General features: G+C 34.1%; 3 long non-coding RNA genes and 1 pseudogene across 3 annotated transcripts; 1 reads left to right on the top strand and 3 right to left on the bottom strand.

The window, feature by feature from the left end:
* Positions 1-328: 328 nt before the first annotated feature.
* LOC146949397 (uncharacterized) lies at positions 329-1,472 on the bottom strand. Its single transcript, XR_015027251.1, has 2 exons — positions 1,157-1,472; positions 329-1,064 (listed from the first exon to the last, which is right to left on the bottom strand). It is a non-coding gene; the product is annotated as an uncharacterized LOC146949397 (long non-coding RNA).
* A 9,103-nt stretch (positions 1,473-10,575) lies between these two features.
* LOC146949396 (F-box/kelch-repeat protein At3g23880-like) lies at positions 10,576-11,677 on the bottom strand (annotated as a pseudogene).
* A 5,942-nt stretch (positions 11,678-17,619) lies between these two features.
* Positions 17,620-18,290, bottom strand: LOC146949395 (uncharacterized). The gene is made up of 2 exons (XR_015027252.1): positions 17,934-18,290; positions 17,620-17,838 (listed from the first exon to the last, which is right to left on the bottom strand). It is a non-coding gene; the product is annotated as an uncharacterized LOC146949395 (long non-coding RNA).
* Positions 18,291-20,270: 1,980 nt separating this feature from the next.
* On the top strand, positions 20,271-22,678 carry LOC146949394 (uncharacterized). The gene is made up of 2 exons (XR_015025406.1): positions 20,271-20,676; positions 22,446-22,678. It is a non-coding gene; the product is annotated as an uncharacterized LOC146949394 (long non-coding RNA).
* The last annotated feature ends 424 nt before the right edge of the window (positions 22,679-23,102 follow it).

The following is a 23,102-nucleotide window of genomic DNA, read 5'->3' as shown; positions in this document are numbered from 1 at the left end:
GTCCCTCAATGCAGAGAAATTGCAAAACAATCCCTGAATATAGACCATGTTGGTCAATTTCAGGGACTAAAGTGAATAACAGAGTGTACATTCAGGGACTAAATTGACAAACAAAGTCTGCATTCAGAGGCTAAATTGGCTAACAGAGTCTCCATCCAAGGATTATTTTACAATTTATCTGCATTCAAGGACTAAAGTGACGACTTCTTTCTTATTCAGGGACTAAAGTGACTAATCTCCCAATAAAAATATGATGGAAATTTTAAGATTACAAATATTATGATGTACAAATAAAATTGTACAGTTACAAGTAATATAGATTTATTCCTTAAAAAAAAGTAATATAGATTTATTTTTTAACTTATTTGTTACACTTACGCGCACACACAGTTACAAGTAATATAAATTTATTCCTTAAAAAAAAGTAGGGTTAAATATGTTTTTGGTCCCTATAAATATGTCAACTTTTCGTTTTAGTCCCTCTAAAATTTTCCTTCAACTTTTAGTCCCTATAAAATTTTCAATCTTCACTTTTGGTCCCTCTTTTAAAGTAAACTCATATGTAGAATTCATATTATTTAATAAAATTTTTCAGGAAAATTCAAAATATTATAAGAATCACTCCAAAAAAAATTCAGAATTTTTAACAGAACATGAATTTAATATAATTTTTTATATGTTTTAAGGTTAAAAATTCATATTTAATTTGTGTTTTGTTAAAAAATTCTAATTTTTTTTATGAAATTTTTTTAGAATATTTTACACATTTCTGCACAATATCATTATAAAATACAAAAATTAAATTAAAAATAGGGACCAAAAGTAGTGATTGAAAATTTTATAGGGACTAAAAGTTGAAGAAAAATTTTAGAGGGACTAAAACGAAAAGTTGACATATTTATAGGGACTAAAAACATATTTAACAAAAAAGTAATATAGATTTATTTTTCAACTTATTTGTTCCATTTACGCGCACACACAAGAACCATCAATACACCACACAAAGTTAGGAAGACGACACAGATTCTCTGGACATTGAGTACGTGTCTTGCAGGGAATAGAACCTGTAATATTTAATACGAACAAAATAAATGTTACTAAAGGTGATGAAATGTTTTATATAAGATAAATTAGAGTAGTGTGAAAAAGGACTTACTCCACACAAATGTAGTATCACTTTTAGTTAGGACAAAAAATAGAGAAAGAAAGATAATAAAAACACAAAACAAATATGTATTTTGAGCCATATTTTGTCTCCTTTGCATTTAATAAGTAGAAGATTGTTTGATCACTTTATATATAAAGCTCTCATGTTTTGTCAACTTCATTTAAATAGTTTTTAGCACCTAGAGGCAGCAAGAAACAATTCAGGAAATATTAATTATTATTAAATGTTTCCACGGTACATTAATTTATCGTATTTATCTCCTTTTCTCATTCAATTTGTCACTTTTTTTCCTTCCAATAAGTATATTTTTATATCTATTTTAGCCTTTCATGATAGACAACAATAATATATCAAAAGAAAAATAATAATGATGGAGGATAAAAATATAAACTATTTGTAGAAATAATGCGTCAAAGAGGTGGCAACATATTTATTTATAAATTAAAGGGTGAATAGTGTTTTTCACCCCTGTAATATATGCCATTTCCAGTTTTCACCCTTATGAAATTTTTCGTCCGGTTTGTGTCATTGTAAATTTTTTTTTTCCGATTTTCCACCCTCCTCCATCCAACTCATCAACTTAGCTGATGTGGCGCTGACATGTAATTAATTTTTAATATTTATTTATTTTTTCACCTGCCACGTGTGAAAATCAAATTTTTTTTAATTGAAATTTGTTAAATTTTATTTTCGTTTTTTTAAAACTCAATATTAATATTAATTCCTAAAAACTATTTAAAAAATGGAAGTGAATATGTAACGTTTTTTCATCATTCCACCTTTATGATTGTTTCGAACAATGAGACATTGAGACAAAGAAACCCCAAGTTCTCTAACACAAACCCTATAGAAATCGATACCCAGAAAATCGTAACCCAGAAAATCGTAACCCAGAAAATCAATGAAAACGATGAAGAATGGTGCGAAGAACCAAACGAAAAAGCTACGAAAGAAGAAGATGACGACGGTGACGACGAAGGTGACGACGAAGGAAGCAGAGAAGACGAAGGAAGGAGAGAAGACGAACGAAGTTGTGAAGAAGATGCAGGAGACGATCGAAGGACAATCGACAGTTAAGGAAAACGATGGAGCTCCAGTTGCTGATGTAAGTTGTCTAAATACGCGAATCCCTTTACTTTCTTGTGTTTGTTTTTGAATATGCATGCTCTTTCTTTGTTTGTTTATTGGTGTTGCGGTACTTTTAAAGAGCAAAAGGAGGAAAACGTTAAAGAAGTTGTGAATTTTTAAGGGTTTATGTTGTGAATATTCATGTGAACTTGTCTATTGTGGTATGTGGGGTCTGTGTGTGGGGTACTATAAGACACGTGTCTGAATGTTATTGGTCCAATTTTTTGTGTGCAGGACAACACTAAGTTCAATTGCATTTTTCACAATGGGGGAGAGTTTGTTAGGGAAGAAACCATATTCTACAGAGGTGGGGTTCAAACCATTGTCTCTGACTTAGTTCCAGATGCTTGGAATGTAGGTGTTATTAGGCAACTTGTGTGTAGTTGGGGTTATCAAGAACATGAGGTTAGGCTGTGGTGTAAAATGGATAGGATTGTGAATGAGTTTGTTCAACTTGACCAAGACCACATTGCAGATGAGGTTGCCATCCATGCTGTAGGTGATGGAATTGATGGACAAATTTATGTTGAACATAACGTTACTAATATGTCTGTCAAGGTTGATATGCCAAACTTTGTGGATTTGAACGAGTCTAGTGGGGAAGATGAAGACAATATGTTGATGTATTCAAGTGATGATGGTGGTGCTAAAGGTGTGAAGTTTGATGACAGTGAGGATGAGAGGGCAACTGCACTTAATGATGGGTTTGCCTATGTTGAAGTGGATGCACCTGTGAGTGGAAGTAACAGAGTAGATTTTGGTGGGAAGTCTTTGAGGATTAAGACTTGTGCTTCAAAATCACCTAAGAAAAAAATGAAAGTGAAGATGCTTATTAATAAAGGGAAGAAAGTTGAGGATGAAGCAGAAGAGTATCATAGTGATGAACTAGATAGCTCAGACCCTGAGAACTCTGACCATGAGAATGGGCCCAAATATTCTAGGTTTAGAAAGGAGCAATTAAATGAAAACTATGAGTTTAAGTTAGGTATGGAGTTTAATTCAATGAGATCAAATTCAAGGATGCAATAATTGAGTGGAATGTGTTGAATGGGCATGAAATAAAGATGCCAAAAAATGAACCTGGTAGGGTAAGGGTAATTTGCAAACAAGAATGTGGTTATTTGGTCTTTTGCTCTAGAGTGGGGACCAGTCACACTTATCAGATAAAGTCTTTGGATCCAGACCACACATGTGCAAGGAAAACAAAAAACAAATCTGCTTGTTCTAGGTGGGTGGCCAAGTTTGCTGTGGTTAAGAAGCTGCAAACAAATAAGAAGGTAACCATAGAGGACATCATGCAGTGGGTATCACCAAAGCAAACTTGGCCACCCACCTAGAAATAAGAAGGTAACCATAGTGGACATCATACCCACTGCATGATGTCCTCTATGGTTACCTTCTTATTTGTTTGCAGCTTCTTAACCACAGCAAACTTGGCCACCCACCTAGAACAAGCAGATTTATTTTTTGTTTTCCTTGCACATGTGTGGTCTGGATCCAAAGACTTTATCTGATAAGTGTGACTGGTCCCCACTCTAGAGCAAAAGACCAAATAACCACATTCTTGTTTGCAAATTACCCTTACCCTACCAGGTTCATTTTTTGGCATCTTTATTTCATGCCCATTCAACACATTCCACTCAATTATTGCATCCTTGAATTCTCTCATTGAATTAAACTCCATACCTAACTTAAACTCATAGTTTTCATTTAATTGCTCCTTTCTAAACCTAGAATATTTGGGCCCATTCTCATGGTCAGAGTTCTCAGGGTCTGAGCTATCTAGTTCATCACTATGATACTCTTCTGCTTCATCCTCAACTTTCTTCCCTTTATTAATAAGCATCTTCACTTTCATTTTTTTCTTAGGTGATTTTGAAGCACAAGTCTTAATCCTCAAAGACTTCCCCTCAAAATCTACTCTATTACTTCCACTCACAGGTGCATCCACTTCAACATAGGCAAACCCATCATTAAGTGCAGTTGCCCTCTCATCCTCACTGTCATCAAACTTCACACCTTTGGCACCACCATCATCACTTGAATACATCAGCATATTGTCTTCATCTTCCCCACTAGACTCATTCAAATCCACAAAGTTTGGCATATTAACCTTGACAGACATATTAGTAACGTTATGTTCAACATAAATTTGTCCATCAATTCCATCACCTACAACATGGATGGCAACCTCATCTGCAATGTGGTCTTGGTCAAGTTGAACAAACTCATTCACAATCCTATCCATTTTACACCACAGCCTAATCTCATGTTCTTGATAACCCCAGCTACACACAAGTTGCCTAATAACACCTACTTTCCAAGCATCTGGAACTAAGTCAGAGACAATGGTTTGAACCCCCGCCTTTTTAGAATATGGTTTCGTCCCTAACAAACTCTCCCCCATGGTGAAAAATGCAATTGAACTTAGTGTTGTCCTGCACACAAAAAATTGGACCAATAACATTCAGACATGTGTCTTACACTACCCCACTCACAGACGCCACATACCACAATAAACAAGTTCACATGAATATTCACAACATAAACCCTTAAAAATTCTCAACTTCTTTAACGTTTTCCTCCTTTTGCTCTTTAAAAGTACCACAACAACAATAAACAAACAAAGAAAGAGCATGCATATTCTAAAACAAACACAAGAAAGTAAAGGGATTCGCGTATTTAGACAACTTACATCAGCAACTGGAGCTCCAGCATTTTCCTTAACTGTCGATTGTCCTTCGATCGTCTCTTGCATCTTCTTCACAACTTCGTTCATCTTCTCTCCTTCCTTCGTCTTCTCTGCCTCCTTCATCGTCACCTTCGTCGTCACCTTCGTCGTCACCGTCGTCATCTTTTTCTTTCGTAGCTTTTTCGTTTTGTTCTTCGCACCATTCTTCATCGTTTTCATTGATTTTCTGGGTTACGATTTTCTGGGTTACGATTTTCTGGGTATCGATTTCTATAGGGTTTTTGTTAGAAAACTTGGGGTTTATTTGTCTTAATGTCTCATTGTTCAAAACAATCACAAGGGTGGAATGATGAAAAAACGTTACATATTCACTTCCATTTTTTAAATAGTTTTTAGGAATTAATATTAATATTGAGTTTTAAAAAAACAAAAATAAAATTTAACAAATTTCAATTAAAAAAAAATTTGATTTTCACACGTGGCAGGTGAAAAAATAAATAAATATTAAAAATTAATTACATGTCAGCGCCACATCAGCTAAGTTGATGAGTTGGAGGGAGGAGGGTGGAAAACCGGAATTTTTTTTTTTTTACAAGGACACAAACCGGACGAAAAATTTCATAAGGGTGAAAACTGGAAATGACATATATTACAGGGGTGAAAAACACTATTCACCCTAAATTAAAAATTTCATAGGATAATTGGTGTCTCTCAAACTACTATGAGTATTTTAAGGTGGAAAGACTAAGTGCAAGTATACACTATTCAGGTTATAGTATAAAAAGATATCGATCTCACAGAGATTGTGGAACTATAGCTTCGGGTAGCTTTTCAACATAAAATTTGTTTGGAGAAAAATAAAATAAAACATTTGTGACAATAATAAAAGTAAAATGTTAAGTTTGGGAAAACAGTTAAAGTCTTTAGAAAGCATTTAATAATAACATTTTTCAATCTTTTTATATGATTAATTATTTAAAAAAATTGAGGAAGCAGAAAATTATTACTCCATCCGTTTCACAATACTTGTCCATTTTGAAGAAATTACACATACCAAGGAATCAAATAAATGTTGTCATTTTTGATGAAATTCTTTGTGTTTTTTCTATAATTCCCTTACTCATTTATTATTTCATTCTATTGTTTCTCTCTCTACAATAAATAGGTAAGATTATTATTGATAAACCAATAATTAATGTTGCATTGAAACTTGAAAGTGACAAGTAAAATGAAACAAAATTATTCTTCAAAATGGACAAGTATTGTGAAACAGATGGAGTATAAGTTAGAATTACACTACTGAACATTTTAAATATGCCTTAAAGTTTTTTGAAGGTTAGAAAACATTTTTTATATTGGGTTTCTTTCTTCTTGCTCATAGATCTTCACCGAACAACTTCAAACTCCTCTATAAGGTTTTTATATTGGGTCTATCTCATCCTTACAAATCTGATTGACTTGTAAGCTAAATAAGATATTTCATTAAGATGAAAGATTAAAAAAAAAAAACAAATTTCAGAATGTCTATTGATTTCATTTTTATTTTATAATTCTAATTCTAATGATCGAGTTTAAAATACAGTAATATTTATTTTATTTTAAAAAAACACCCTAATATTTTGTTGGGTAGGGATTGGGTACTATTTTTTAAGAAGCCGAAATGAATGATAATAAATTAAAAGAAATGCCTACATAGTCCATAAGTCATAGTTCAATTGGCAAAAGTAAAAATTGTTAGGTTGGACGTCATCAGGGGCGGTTCTAAGGCCCGGCGAGCCCGGGCTCTGGCCCAATTTTTTTACAATTTCTTATGTAAATCCCCTTGAATTTCTTATATAAACCCCTATAAATTGGGCAATTTCTTTAAATTTTTTATTATTTGCTTGCAATTTCTTATTTAAACCCCTATAAATGTATTGCAAATTTTTTTTCGACCGGACTTTATAAAAATCCTGGCTCCGCCACTGAACGTCATGACGGGGTTCGAACCACAGTCTCTCGATTGTATGTTTGAGTTTCGGTGGTTGTTTTTCATTTTATTCATCTACAAGAAAAAGAAAGAAAGAAAAAAAAAAGGAACCTCTACACAATGAGTGCAAGGCTAGACCTTAAGAGTAGCTACAAACATAATAAAAACTTGACACCGTCAAATGAAAGCAAGAAAATAACAAAAAAGTTAGGACACAAAACAAACTTACTAGTTACGGTGATATGACTCAACCAATGAAGAGGAGTTAACTACTGACGATGAAAATCAAAAGCTAAATTTTTGTGTTTGGCTTTTAACGACCAATAAAAAAGAAGTTTTACTTTATCAATTAATTGATGCAACGACAACTCCTTTTGCTGAAAAAATGCAGCATTTCCTTTCCTTCTATGTAATCGAGAAACTATAACTAACCAAATCAATTGAACCAAAGCCTGATATTTTTAATATAGAGTCACCTCCCAGATTTGATTTATATTCTTAACTCTTTTGATCTACAATTGAGCGTAAAAAGATGATGAGAAGAGGATGCACATTGATGTGTTTTTGAGTTTGAAGAAATTTTTAAGTATTAGTTTTATAACAATCCAAATTTTAGATCAAAATAGTCTATGCATACGTGGAAGGTGTCATGGAAATACACATATGCGTTCAATATTTTATATTTAATCCTGAATCAGGAACCTTGGTGACAGTGAGGTGCAGAGTGACAATTTACTCTTTTGAACAAAATCATATACCTAAGGACTGCTATCTTCCCTAGATCAATTATTGGCACGCAAATATTAATGGAGAAAAAAAGGTCTGTAAAAAATAAACCTTACTCCGAAGTTTGGTCCATTATTTAAATGAATCACCTTACGAAAAAACGGTGGATGTCAGTTAAATTCTAGCATTGAAGTAATGAGTGAGGGAATACAAATAGGAAAATAACGAGAAAATAGAAAACCATTAATTATTCTATTGTAGAAGAAAAGCAAATAAAGAATTGGTGTTGAAAAAAGAAAATTAAATTTAACACATTCCATTTTCAAAACAGCTCAATCAAATTTTTCTATTGTAAATGGTAATGAACATGGTTTCATGATTGTGATTCTTCTAGTTCCAGCCCAAGATAAAACTCTAGGGACTCATTATATTGCCAAAGAAAAAATCAAGCAAAAACACAAATTATTCATAAAGATACTGGTTAGGAATTTTTTTTGCAAATTCACCGGACACAATTAATTACTATTAGGAAAACCAAATGCAGAAGAAATTAACCACTATATATCTTGATAGAATCAGCATAAATTTCCAATTCACCCAACTAGAGTCCAAAGAATTTATGCTTCGATTCTAGAGTGCTTAAATGATTTAAATCTCAACATTGGAGCTATGAAAATTTAATAACAAATACTGAATTCTAATCATAAGCAGGGACCATAGTGGTTTCAAGTAGAAGGGTGACATACACCACTATGAGAATAACTAATGAAACTTAAAAACACAATACTACTACTACTAATTATTTAAATTTTGGAAAGTATAACATGGCATTGAGTTAGTTAACCATGCTAACACTATAAGATTAGAAAACATAATTCATTCCATTCCTCAACTTTCTTCTTAAAAAATGATAGAATTTGCTTGCTATTTGCTGATTTCTTTTCATCACTTAATATGCACAAAAAACATAACAAGATTCATAATTAACCTAAACACTACTCCCTCCGTCCCAATATGGTTGACCTACTTGGTCATTTCACATATTAAGAATAGTTTATAAACGAAAGAGCAATGGTGGAGCCAAAAAAAAAAAAACTTGGGTGGGCAACTAAAACTAACTATAATATATAAACAAAAAATTAAAGTTGGCAGAATTTGACTAAAAAGCTCGGTAAGGTAGTTTAAAGTTTAAACAAATGAATTCCATATTTGACTACTGCTATAATTGAGAGAATTTTCAATTGACATGGCAATAGTATTTACCGAATTACTGCGACATAAATCATACACAAAAACCGCTACGACTCATGAACTATGCATGTATATACCGGAGAACTCATAGACAAAACAACAAATTATCAAACACAACTCTCTGCTGCCTCTATCACTTTGATAATCACTTAAAGTACAAACCAATTTAATCACACAAAAAAGTTAAAAACCAAATAAACTATCAAACATGAAATCAACTAAACATAATCTCTTCACCTAGAACGTGAAGCATATTTTTAACAACTTAGCAAGGCACATAGTGGTGGCAATAGACTATAATCATGTAGCTTGCTTGTAAATCCTTCAGGAATGGTGCTGTGGTTTAAGTCCTTCGCGTTGCATGGGATAAGTTACTTGTAAAGGAGCACTTCCTATGCTACTTTGATTTTTCATTTGTCTCAACTCTAAATTACCTGTAGAAACAACAATAAAGTAAGCAAAACAGTAAGTAGGGACTAGATTTGTTCAAACAAGACAGTGAAGAAATATCCAAATCAAGCAACAAAAATAGCAGATCTAGATATACTGAAGAAACAAACTTGCTAAATCAAGAACAATCAAACAACAAAAATAATGAACAAGTGATGAAGGAGAACGTGTATGAGAGAGCAGAAGCAACAGAGAAGGAGAGGACAACAAATACATGGTTGTGAAGGAGAATGCGTTACACGGGGTAAGTGTGGCGTCAAACAAAGAAGAATGAGAACGCGTGGGACCAGTGGCGGAGCCAGAAATTTTATAGAGTCTGGGCAAAATAAAACAATAATAAGTTTTACCTATGGAAAAAAAACCTTAGGTAAATGTGGAAAACATGTCGTGACAACCATTTGGCAATGACAGGTGGATTTAGCTACGGAAATTTTTCCTACTAAAAGTCAAATTTATTGTAAATTTCTTGTAGCGATACAAAGAAAGTATGGGCAGTGGCGGATCTTGATTAAATTTGTTGGGGGTGCCAAAATTGTATGTAATATATATAGAATCGTTTCAATTTGTAACAAGATGTGGTTAGTAGATGAAGTGGTTAATTTCACAAACTAAGAAAAATTTAACCTATACTAACTCAATCTTAAAGAAGCCTAAGGAGCATCTTTTTAATTAAACTGGAACTGTAAAATCCTATGCAAGACCATTTTGTTGGAAAACTAAAGCATCAAAAAACCATAAACAAAATTAATTAATAATAATCAAAATTGTTCGGTTCGGTTCTACATAAAAAAAATCTGTAGACCCGAGTCAAACAAACCTGTTAATTACAGGTTGGTTCAAGTGATCAGTTCAGCTTTAAAAAATCTTAAAAAGAAAACTGAACAAAATTTCAATTTTAAAACACCTCACTCTGCTGCCTCTACGTACCTCTATCACTTTGATAATCACTTAAAGTACAAACCAAATAATCACACAAAAAAACAAAGAAGAATTCAACCAAATCAACTATCAAACATGCAATCAACTTAACCATAATCTCTCAACTTAGAATATAAAGCAAATTATTTTAGCAACTTGTCAATAAACTTAGCAAGGCAAAGAGTGGTGCCTATGACTATTACTCGTAAATGTGCCCTTCCTATTACTTTAATTTAACAATCAATGTTACTAAATAAAAATATAAGATATGGTTTACCTTTCCGGTGATACCAGACTCTCGTGGTAAATATGCAGTAATGTAGATTTGATGCTACTTCGCCAAAAGTCCTATGATAATCCACTGCGGCATTATTTATGTTATAGAGGATAAGTTGACAAGACTCTGTATTCACTAGAAGAAAAACACCATTTTCTGAAACGAACAAGGGTTCAACAAAACATTGTAGTTGCCACATGTGATTACAAAGTAACTTTCCACGAGGGATGATCGCCAAATTAGTCCATGACTCAAAAACTCCGTACTCTTTCATCACCCACACAGCCCATTGAGATTCATTAGAGTTATCAAAACAAACAGCCCACGATTGCATACACTGTAACCATCATGTTGAGGCAGCAACACTTCCCCGTGAGTTTCCTTCTCAAGATCAAAAGAAAAAATTACTTGTTCCTTAGAATCAACACCATCTTTACAAACTATCCAATTTAAAGTGTTGTTAAAAGGTTTTCCCAAATACATATTAGGATAAACCAGGAAATTTTGAAGTGTTTTCCATAAATTTTCGCCAAAGGTATACATTTCGGTCACAGCTTTTGTATAATCATTCAAATCGGACACACCTACTATCACTTTGTACTTGTCATTAAGTTGATCATAGCCAAAACCATGATATGTAACCTTATTATCACGAGGCGAAACAATGGTTGGAGATCTCTTGGATTTCAAATCGATAGAAGGATTCCACAAACGGACAAATAAATGATCGAAGTCAAACAGACACAATAACCCATTGCATGAACCTATAATATCAGGGTAATTGTATCCCATTCTGAATCTAACAGGTTTAACAAGTGTTGATGGGTTTTCCAGCAATGGCTTAATAGGGTATGATATGAATTCGCGCAAGCCATAAGTAGCGGCGATGATAGAAGGATATGTGTTTGATGTCTGCAGGTGATTGTTTACGAATTGGGAGTCTGACATTAGGGTTTTCCATGATTTGCAAACACACTTAAATTGAAGTAAGGATTTTACCGGAAGCCTCAGGAGGATCTTGACGATGAGTTCTTCCGGCAAAAACCGCAATGGATTGTTGCTTTTTGCAATCTTAACATCATCATCATCATCACCCATTCAAACGAATGTGTGCTTGTTGTATTGCTTGCGGCCTATTATTTAGTTTAGAAGCGGACAAGGTCAACTAGGTTATTAAACTAGGGGTGAGCACAAAATCCGAACCCGTTCATCAACCGATATATCCGAGTCACCCGCTTGTCCACCGGGTGGGTTAAAACGGGTCTCGGGTAAAGAAAGACTAAAAAATAGGGTTTGTGTGGGTTTAGACGGTCAAGCCCAGTTTTTACAAATCCAAAACCGTGTAAACTGAACCCGACCGGCCCATAACAAAATTTACTCCACATGCAAGCATCTTTTGTTGATTTACTATGTAGATCTACTTAAACATGCAAACTTTTCTTTAAATTTAGCCATGATTTACTCTTAGATCCAGATCTGTCCAAGTCCAAGGTGCACTATTTTCATTATGAACACGTGATTTAGAAACAAGAAAAACAATGATAACCGATCCCAGCGTAAGATAAAACTCTAGGGACTCATTATATTGCCAAAGAAGAAATCAAGCAAAAACACGAATTATATAAAGATACTGGTTAGGAATTTTTTTGCAAATTCACCGGACACAATTAATTACTATTAGGAAAACCAGATGCAGAAGAAATTAACCATTATATATCTTGATAGAATCAACATAAATTTCCAATTCACCCAGTCCAAAGAATTTATGCTTCGATTCTAGAGTGCTTAGATGATATTTAAATCTCCTACTGTTCAAAGCATGCCCTCTCAACATTGGAGCTATGAAAATTTAATAACAAATATTGAATCGTAATAACAAGTAATAGAAGGGTAACATACACCACTATGACTATGAGAATAACTAATGAAACTTAAAAACACAATATTACCGCTATTGTGTATTGTATCTGTTTTTCTGATTGTCTCTTTATTTGAGTCTTTTTTACTGATTTGCAATTTTTTCCACTATTCTTCAAATGCTACTTATGTCCCTTTTTTGTGTGTGACATATTTGTATCATTTAGGGTGTGTTTGGGAAGAGGGTTTAGGAGAGGAAGGGAGGGGATGACTCACTTTTATTTTTTAAATTACGAACAATGTAAAATGTCTTTTTAAGATAAATTAAGTGTTCTTGTTCAAAAAAAAGATAAATTAAGTGTTTTTGAAGTATTATATGATCATTTATCATATTGTTAATTCAATTTTTTAAAAATCATTTTATAATGTCTTTAAATTAAAAAAGGAATGTAAGTCCTCCCCTCCCTTCCCCTCCCAAACCCTCTTCCCAAACACACCCTTAGGGTTTCATTCATTTCTACCGTCCTTTGCTTCTTTTTGTTAAGTATTCCTTTTATCCTTTAATCTAAAGAACCAATGATGTCTTATTATGGCCTTTATTTTTCATGAAGGATTAATTTACATAAACTTTATGCTATTTTGGCAAATGCCTATCATTTACTGAGGAGTGGCTGTAAATATTGATTTATTCAACCTCATTTTATTGTCATTATTGATTGGGTATTGTCGGTGGTAAATAAAATTATTCGAACTTTCGTGACAATGTCTCGTTTTAACTGTTCTTACTGTTCCTTTTACATGTTTTTTTTAATGTCAAATTTAAAATAATTAAAGATATGAATTTTAAACATTTTGATTTTAATTTTATTTAAATAAAAAATTTCTCATGCTGTGCACGGGTATACACACTAGTTAATTCTCAAATCACTAGATTTAGTATGTTGTGAGAGTATTTGAAAAGATCAATCTTTTTCTTCTCTTTGTTTTGAGTATTGGCTGAAATTTTTTGTTGTAACTCGGGTCTGTAATTTTATTTAAAATGTCATCTTTGTTTTATAAATCTACCTTTTGTGGAGAATTTTTGTTGAAAAGAACTGAACATGAAATTTTGATCATTGTGTTGATTGTTGATAAATTATTGGAGAATCCTTCAGTTTTGTAAATGAATAAACCCTTTTGACAACCTCTTAGACTTTGTTTGGGAGTTTGGAGGGAAGGGGAAAGAAAGTTTTGGGGGGAGAGAAATATAAGTGAAAATTGAGAAATCTTTCACATTTTTTGAAAGAGTATTTTTTTTACAGAGTAATAAATTAATGTTTATGATTCATATATTTTTAATTTTAAGAATATTATAACAACATATATTAATTTTGAAGAATTCACATAAACACTCTCAAACTCCCAAAAATCCACCTTCAAATACAATTTTTTAGTGCCCCCAAAAGATGAGGGTTTTATATTTTGAAAAAAAATAAATCCTCTGAAGTCCCTCCTCCCAATGTCCTCTATTTCTTCCACTTACTCCTTCCTTTTTTTTCCAAACTCTCCCTTCCTTTCTCCTCCAAACTCGCAAACAAAGCCTTAGAGTTGAGGAGATTTTTCTATTCTAACATGAGGATATGGCAAGAAAATCGAAGAAAAAGATTATGTGAAAATGTCCAAAGCTTGAGATACCTTGGAATTTAAGTTCTATATTTAAAGTTTTGAGTCCTTTTAAAAAAAATGTAACTTCATAAAAGAGTCTCATCCAAGATCCTCCTAATCTAATATAGGAATTTTGTGATGAGTTGGTTTGAGAGACAATAAACCCCAAGGTTGAGTTGTGGTGTTGGTTGATTTGAATTTTAAAGTAAGGTTTTAATGCATGTCACTTTTAGCATGTTTTTCAGTCATTTTCAGTAGGTTTTTCATCCAAAATAGAGAAGTAATGTTTTTTATATTTAAGTCATGTAATTCAATTCTTCCCAAAAGATAGAAATTCTAGGGTGTTTTGATGTAATTCAAGAAGAAATCATGCAAATCGACAAAGCAAGACATCTAAAGACTTGCGAAGACTTTGGGAAGATGACTTTGGGAAGATAATGAGAGAAGATTCAAGAGGCCTCAAAAGACATTACAAAGGGAGGAATTCTGTTTCCAAGTCCCAATACATCTTATATGGAAGCAAACACCAAAAAAATGAAGAAACATGCATTTAGGCACGGGACAGCACACTCAGGCGCCCCGAGCATGCAGAAAAACGTGTAAGAACTGATTTTTGCTACTTTTAAGTGGAAAAAATCCGGTTTTTTAGCCCAACTTAAGGTGGAAACTTGCCCTATAAATAGCAAGCCTTTCATTCATAATTTCTCATTTAGAACGAAGCAGTTTAAGAGGAAGGCAAATAATAGGAGCTTCAAGGGAGGAGTTTCTCTCCTCACTCCGAGTCTCTAGAGTATGTTTTACTTCTTTTATAATTTGTCTTTAGTTACCATGAGTAACTAAATCTTTTTAGGCTAGGGTTCTAAGATGAACCTTTATTCTGTTTGTTGGATATTTTATTTAATTTAAAGTCTTTATTCAGTTATTTTTCAAATCTTATTTAATTTTACTATCGTGCATAAGATTTGTCTCCTCTGAAGCATAACCCTAAGATAACGATACTTCGGAAGGTGACATACCTAATATTGGTGGATACCTGCCCGATTCAGGAAGTAACTAAGATAACGAATACGGTAATTAGGGAAACAAGTGACTTTATGATTTAAATCAACCTATTAACTTCATTCTTCTTTCACCTTGGTAAGGTAGACGAGATAGGGTTGCCCGTTTGTAGAACTACCGGGAGGGAGAGTGTGCTGATGTCCTTCTAAGATTCAATAGACGAGGGAACCTTTGGGACCTAAGAATTTAGGAACCCTAATATCCGTCATTGTTTCAAATACCTCATAGAAAGTAAGAACCTACACGCAACCCTTCGCACGAATGTGTATCTCTCTGTAGGAATGACAATCCTAAACACTGAAACCTATAGGAACTTTGGTGTAATGGTTGCAACTGGCAGCTGGAGGGAAATAAACTCATACCTCTGAGAAAGTAAGACCCGACACTTACCTACCAAGTTGATTAGCAGGTGCAACTTGACAGCTGGTAGGTAGTAAAACCCCAGGAACTCATCACTTAGATAGAAATAGCTAAAAGCTGAATAAGACTTAACTGTTATGTAATTCTAACAAATGAATAGAGGGGATTCAAAGAATCTTAGCCACCGCTAACATTCTGCAGTCAAAACAAGTAAACTTTTCTCTGTTGTAAACAAATTAAATTGCAAAACCCCTAATCCCTTTATCTTTTTATTTTTATTGCTCCCAAATAAGTAATATGAATTGCATAGTTGTAACGACAATCCATGTTGATACGGTACTTTACTTACACTTTATTACTTGGTAAACGATTTTGTACACTTTGCCTAAATCCGACCATCAGGTTTCAAGGGACTTTGTTTTAACTTAGTCAATTGTTTGATTTAAGGTATGAGAGGTCTAAGAGTAGTTGCTTGTGCTTTGCTACGATAAGTTGACTTAGGTAAGAGGACTTTCTAATTATATCATACCATATTTTTTAGGAAAAATATGTTTTTGTGAATGACTGAATGTATTTACTATTGTGATGTGTTGTATGTACATGACTAATTATACGTACCGTTGTGGTGTGTTATTTGTACATGACTAAATATGTGTATTTGATTTGGTAATTTTATTATGTATTTACGTATGTATAATATTTATGAATTATATTATGATGATGATCATGGTTGAAGGAGTTATTATACATATACGTTGGAGTATAAACAGGTTCATGCATACCTAGTGTGTGATTTCAAAATTTTGTAGGAGCCATTATGGTATGTCTATAATTACTTAGGGTGTTAGGGTTGCAATGGTACGTCGATAATGGGTTGGAGCCGCAATCTCTAATAGAAAATGAAGCCAAGATGGTCCTATGAGATTTCATATTGTGGATCAACTGTAATGGTGATCCATCTTCTTAGATGAGATATTCCATAATCATATGCATTGACATATAGACACTACATTAGAAATGTGTTTTTATTGTCATTATGTGTAACATGTTGAGAACATGTTATCTATCATGCTTTATATTTATGTCATACTTGTTCCATGTATATGTGTGTGTCTTTATATATATATATATATATATATATATATATATATATATATATATATATATATATATATATAATTTGGATTGCAACCATTTACTTTAAGTCAAATACTTGGGTTGTGAGTACATTGTGTAGTGAGTTTATTTTATAAAATATGGCATCATTGATCATCATTTTCGGTAAAAGTTTTTTTAAAAGAAAATACACTCCAATTTTATGAAAAAATGATTATGATTAGGTTTCGGACATTTTTGGTTTGTTTTAAAGAAAAAAAGACACTTCTATATTAAAATTTGGGGTGTTACATGTATTAACATATATTACGTTTACATCAATCAATAATTTTGTGCTAAGTATAGAAGTAGAATAGATATAGTATCTAGGGTTAAATATGTTTTTGGTCCCTATAAATATATCAACTTTTCGTTTTAGTCCCTCTAAAATTTTCCTTCAACTTTTAGTCCCTATAAAATTTTCAATCACTACTTTTGGTCCCTATTTTTAACTTAATTTATGTATTTTTTAATGAAATTGTGCAGAAATGTGTAAAATATTCTAAAAAAAATTCCTAAAAAAAATTAGAATTTTTTAACAAAACAAAAATTAAATATGAATTTTTAACCATAAAAAATATAAAAATTCATATTAAATTCATGTTTTGTTAAAAAATTCTAAATTTGTTTTGGAGTGATTCTTATAATATTTTGAATTTTTCTCGAATATTTTATTAGAAAATATGAATTTTACATATGAGTTTACTTTAAAATAGGGACCAAAAGTGAAGATTGAAAATTTTATAGGGACTAAAAGTTGAAGGAAAATTTTAGAGGGACTAAAACGAAAAGTTGACATATTTATAGGGACCAAAAACATATTTAACCCTAGTATCTATACAATCATTCATTGTCTTCATTTATTAATATAGCTAATTATACTTATGAAGTGATGTTGTTTTTCATAATTTCTATGAATGAATGACGATAACATACTTGTATAATTTAACAATACAATTTTGATCTTGTCAAAGAAACATAAATAAAATTATGACGTAAATTTTAAGATTACAATTATTATATTGTACAAATAAAATTGTACAGTTACAAGTAATATTGATTTATTTTTCAACTTATTTGTTACACTTACGCGCAAACGCAAGAACCATCAATACACCACACAAATTTAGGAAGACGACACATATTCCCTGGACATTGAGTACGTGTCTTGCAGGGAATAGAACCTGTAATATTTAATACGAACAAAATAAATGTTACTAAAGGTGATGAAATATTTTATATAAGATAAATTAGAGTAGTGTGAAAAAGGACTTATTACTTTTAGTTAGGACAAAAAATAGAGAAAGAAAGATGATAAAAACACAAAACAAATATGTATTTTGAGCCATATTTTGTCTCCTTTGCATTTAATAAGTAGAAGATTGTTTGATCACTTTATATATAAAGCTCTCATGTTTTGTCAACTTCATTTAAATAGTTTTTAGCACCTACAGGCAGCAAGAAACCATTCAGGAAATGTTAATTATTATTAAATGTTTCCACGGTACATTAATTTATCGTATTTATCTCCTTTTCTCACTCAATTTGTCACTTTTTTTCTTCCAATAAGTATATTTTTATATCTATTTTAGCCTTTCATGATAGACAACAATAATATATCAAAAGAAAAATAATAATCATGGAGGATAAAAATATAAACTATTTGTAGAAATAATGCGTCAAAGAGGTGGCAACATATTTATTTATAAGGGTTAATAATGCTTTACTCCCTGTAATATAGGTCATTTTCGGTTTTTCCCCCTGTAAAATTTTCTTTTTGGATTCCGTCCTTGTAATTTGAAGTTTTTTGGTTTTGGACCTTTATGAATTTTGACTGTACAAAATCGATGATATGGCAGGGGGTAAACCGAAATTTTCTCAAATTAACAGGAGGTAAACCAAAATTTGCTCAAATTGCAGGGGGTAAACCAAAATTTCCTCAAATTACAGGGGGCAAAATTTTTCATGAAGGTCTAAAACAAAAAAATCTTCAAATTACAAGGACGGAATCTGATCGTACCTGATCAAAAGGTGATTGCCGGTGCTTTGAATGCGGTGGTTGTGACGGTAGTGGAATACGTCAGAATGCTTCTTGGAGCGGATGGGGGGTGTGTACCTGCAGGCACTCCGACGCTCAAGTCAGTAGAGATCAGAGAGTGAGGGTTTAGAAGGAAGAGAGATTCTACCTTGGGGACTGTCGTGAGTCCCCTATTTATAGAGGTGGAGGGCTGCAGAGCCGTTGTAATGGCACACCTGGCTCTGGCGGTTACGAAATCGTGGGAAGTGTAACCGTCAGAGAGTTTATTGCGGGAACGTGCAAAGAGACATTGTGGTTCGTTTGAACCAGTCTCTTTCGTTTCGTGCACCCCCTTTGTGTGGAAGGGGTGTGTAGCAAGTAACTTTGGTGTTTGGGCTTTGGATTGTATTGGGCCTAAGTAAATGGGCCAAGGATCCTTTTGGCCGGTCCAGAACAGTAGCCCCCCAAGTCGCTACTCTTGATAAAGAGTAATGACTTAAGTGCGGGCGCAGTTGGGCGCTCGTGGCCGGCCGTATAAGGAAGTTCACTTTGTAATTGGTATGCTAGAAGATTATCGATCTCGTTCGGCGGTCAAAGTGACTCCCCTGGACTAAGGAACTATTGAGACTGAAGATTGAGAATTTTATGAGGACTTGCGCTGGCTCGCGAGGGAGTGCGCTCGATGACTCTTGATATTCTCTTGTTTTTCAATCGAGCTAGTTCGCCTAGCAGAAAAGGTCATGCCCGGCGCGTGAGTGCTCGGTTGTCTTAAGCTGGAGGAAAGATTCCATTGTCTGGAAGTTTGGTTGATTGTCATTCTGGCATTAATGCCCACGTCTTCGCGGGAGAGGTTGAGGAGACATGACCTTTGGTTTCTGAGTGACATGTGTAAAGGCTACTGTGGTACTTGAGTACCTATAACCTGTAGAGTGTTCTCGGTTTATGTTTCCAAATTGTCATCATCATCGTTGATCTAATCCTGGCGTTTAGAAAACTGCTTTGGAGGATCAGAGTCCTTGGATGGATGCTTTGATTAAGTTTAGACCGTAGGGGTGTCGTCTGAAAGGGGAGTTGTATGTGAAGGGCGGTACCGGATGGTGCCACACGAACTTTGAGAGGTTTTATGAAATGAGTATAAATAGTTCAAACATTGTTTGGAACATCACTGCATTTCGTTTTCTCAAAGACTTGGATATTTTTCCCAAAATTTTTTCAAAGGTAAGGCATTTCCGATCTTCCAACGTCTCGCTTCCAGTCAAGATCATCCATTGTAACAGGTAAGGCTCTTTGTACTGATCCTTCTTCCCCTATGCTTGACTCCTGTTAGTTTCTTGTTTTAAGAAACCGTAGGAATGCATGTGTAATATCCCGCTATTTACCTAATGGAATTTTTATCAGACAAACGTATCAGAGGATTCAGGTTCATGGAAAGTAAGTATAATGGAAAATGTTAATTATGAGATGTCAGTTAATTACGAGTTAAGTATCAGAGTCGGATTTAATACGTTTAAGGCAAGGGCAAATTAGTAATTGCATGGAAAAGGATATTTATTTGGAATTGGTCTCAAAATATCTCATTTACCATTTTCTTTCTCTCTCTCTAGGGTTGAGAGAAAGAGTTTTGCTCTTCCTTCTCTCTACTCTCTCCATCGCCCTTCTCTCTTCCTCTCCACCAAATCTTTCCCTTCCATGGCAAGTGAATCAAACTTGTTCCCTCTTGATCTCTTAACTTTTAGAAGCTTGGATTATGTTGGTTTCTCTACTTCTCCTCTCAAGAAGAGAATCATAAGTTAGGGTTTTGGTTTGTTTGAGCTTCAATCCTTCTTTCTTTCATGAAGCTAGGGTTTGGTTATTGATTAAGAAGATTAGAGCTTTGGGTTGCTTGAGCATGGATGCTTATGTTGAGCATGTATCATGGAATTGATGATTCAAGATCAAGGATTAGAGTTTGATGAAGTGAAGAGGATACATGGAGGCTTTGGGAATCAAGTGCAATCTTAGTTAGGTGAGTTCCATAGATAGATTACCTACATTTGGGTTGTTTAATCTTATGAAGAAATTATGTTTTATGTTAGTTTAGCTTTTATGAATCTTTAGTACCCCAAAGAAATTCTTGTTGTTTATATGATAAAATTGCCATGAGATATGTTTAAATGAAGCTATACATGTTGCTGGATGTATTGGTGCATTACAGGGTCCAATTGGACGAGTTTTGGGTCAAAAATGGCGAAAACCCGTAGCCGAAAACACCGAAAACGCAAAATTCGCAGCGCTGCGCCTGAACAAGGGCGCTAGGCGCCCACAAGTTAGAGAGCCAGCGCTAGGCGCCCTCCCTCTGGCGCCAGGCGCCCCAGACAGGACAACGTCCGTGTTGTCCTGCGTTCGGGTGCTTGGGGGCAGTCGTGTGGGGGTCCGTAGCGATCGTTTCGAAGTATTCTTTGACAGTTTTCACTTATTTTTCTACTGGAACAAATATGGTTTTATCAAAACTTAGAACTTATAAATGGCTTGGAATTTGGGTTTTCGGCACTTTCGTCCTTTAGAAATTATTGAAAATTGCACACAACATCCATTGATCCTTGAATCTGAAATCATGGCAATCTTAGCATGTATTACAAGGATGGCTCAAGAAAGTTTAAGCATGATGGGGTAGTGATGAATTAAGTAAGGGAATAACTAGAGCCTCGACTTAGTCGTCGAGAACTAGATAGTTAGCAAGAATCCCTAGATGATAAGACGCGAAGCATGTTATCTTCGCACATGATTAAGAATAAGATAGTAAACATGTTAGATGTGGTTTGATTAGTTAATCTCTCCACCATGATAAGTATGTTTATGAACAAGTCTAAGTTACCGCTAATCGGATCGATTAAGGTTCCGAGGTAAATAAGCAAGTATGTATATGTTTAACTTATATGCACGACAAGACCATGACTTAATATGTGTAGGTGACATGTCTCTTGATATCCACATCAGAGGGATACAAGGGGTTCTCATAATGAGAACGATTTAAGCCGTAAGGGACCCACATGTCACTGAGTAAACAAGATGTAGGTGCTCGTGTCTCTTGTTATCCACGCCAGGGGGATACGGGAGGTTCTCGACCTAAGGGGAACTGTTTAAGTCGCAAGGGACCCGCACGACACCGAGGGAGTCCGATGTACGTACATCGGTCATGTATGGGATTGATCTCGGGGTTACTCCACCTGGGACTATCCGTAAAATGAATCAAGATAATAATTGTTTGTTCAACGCTAACCTAATGAATGAACTTAGACACAATTATGTTTATTATGATTATGTTATGTTTATGCTCATGATCGAGCTCATGTATGATTATGTTTAAGAACAAGAACAAGAGCATGAAATGTTATTAGATGAGAGCAAGATATGTATAGGACAAGTAAAGAAAGCTATGCCCGTGACGACCTTAGTTTTCCCTAATCGTCCGGATTAGAATCATGTCATGAATATGCTATGTTATTTATGTTTAGGCCTTGTTACGTAAAGCGTACACTTGGCAATGCGGTTTAGGTTCCCTCAACCGCCATGACATGTATAGATGAGAAGCCTATAACAAGTAAGATATGATTATGACGGCTATAGTATGCACTACCGTCTAAGAATGCAAGTCCCCACACACGTATAATCAACCGTCAGGTTGTAATGTAGACACGTGGTGACCGTAGGTTTCCCCTTGAGGTTGCCTATAGCCTAGGTTTTAGGGGAACTCACTGAGACATTATGTCTCATCCCAATCCTTATTTGTTTCAGATAAACAGGTTGGATATGCAAGCTTGAAATCGGATGGATATTTCAACAAGTGTGCGTTCGTGTCGCTGCATGATGCTTTGGATTTTAAGGATGAATTATATATGTATGGTTGAGATGGTTATGTTATTTATGTTCGAACGCAATTTGTTGTATAAATATTCATTTGTATGTAGTTTATGTTGTAAATTTTAATGTATCCAGTACTAATATTAACGCACGTGCTAGACTTTCTAGATACGTCTGGTATGGGTGTTACAGTTGGTATCAGAGCAGGTCGATTCAGACCGTGCCTTGGGTCATTAAATTACAACTAAGGTAGTGGGACCATTGGGTTCCGGGTAAAAGTTCTAATTGTTGTTGTTAGTTGAGCCTGATCAACTCAATTTAGCATTCGACGATTGGAATGGATGCCTGAGAGCTGAATAGGACCCAGGAGGAACGAAGTATGTGATGAAGAAGTTTGATCGTGCCAAAAGGTGGCCGGTGAACTAATCAAGTAGTAGTGAGAATCCTCCGGGAATGTAAGGTATGTTAAGAATGAACGTTCCGACAATGTCAGGTAAAATGCTAGTGATACTCCATGTGCCCATAAGTGAAGAAGTTGGATATATATTTAGGCATGGCTAAAAGTTTCAGTAAGAGATATTGGAACGGATT

The sequence above is a fragment of the Medicago sativa genome, chromosome 2 (genome assembly GCF_051527215.1).
Source record: "Medicago sativa cultivar Bolivia chromosome 2, Bolivia_mono, whole genome shotgun sequence".
In the NCBI taxonomy this organism is placed as follows: domain Eukaryota; kingdom Viridiplantae; phylum Streptophyta; class Magnoliopsida; order Fabales; family Fabaceae; genus Medicago; species Medicago sativa.
This window is presented reverse-complemented; position numbering and strand designations above follow the sequence as displayed.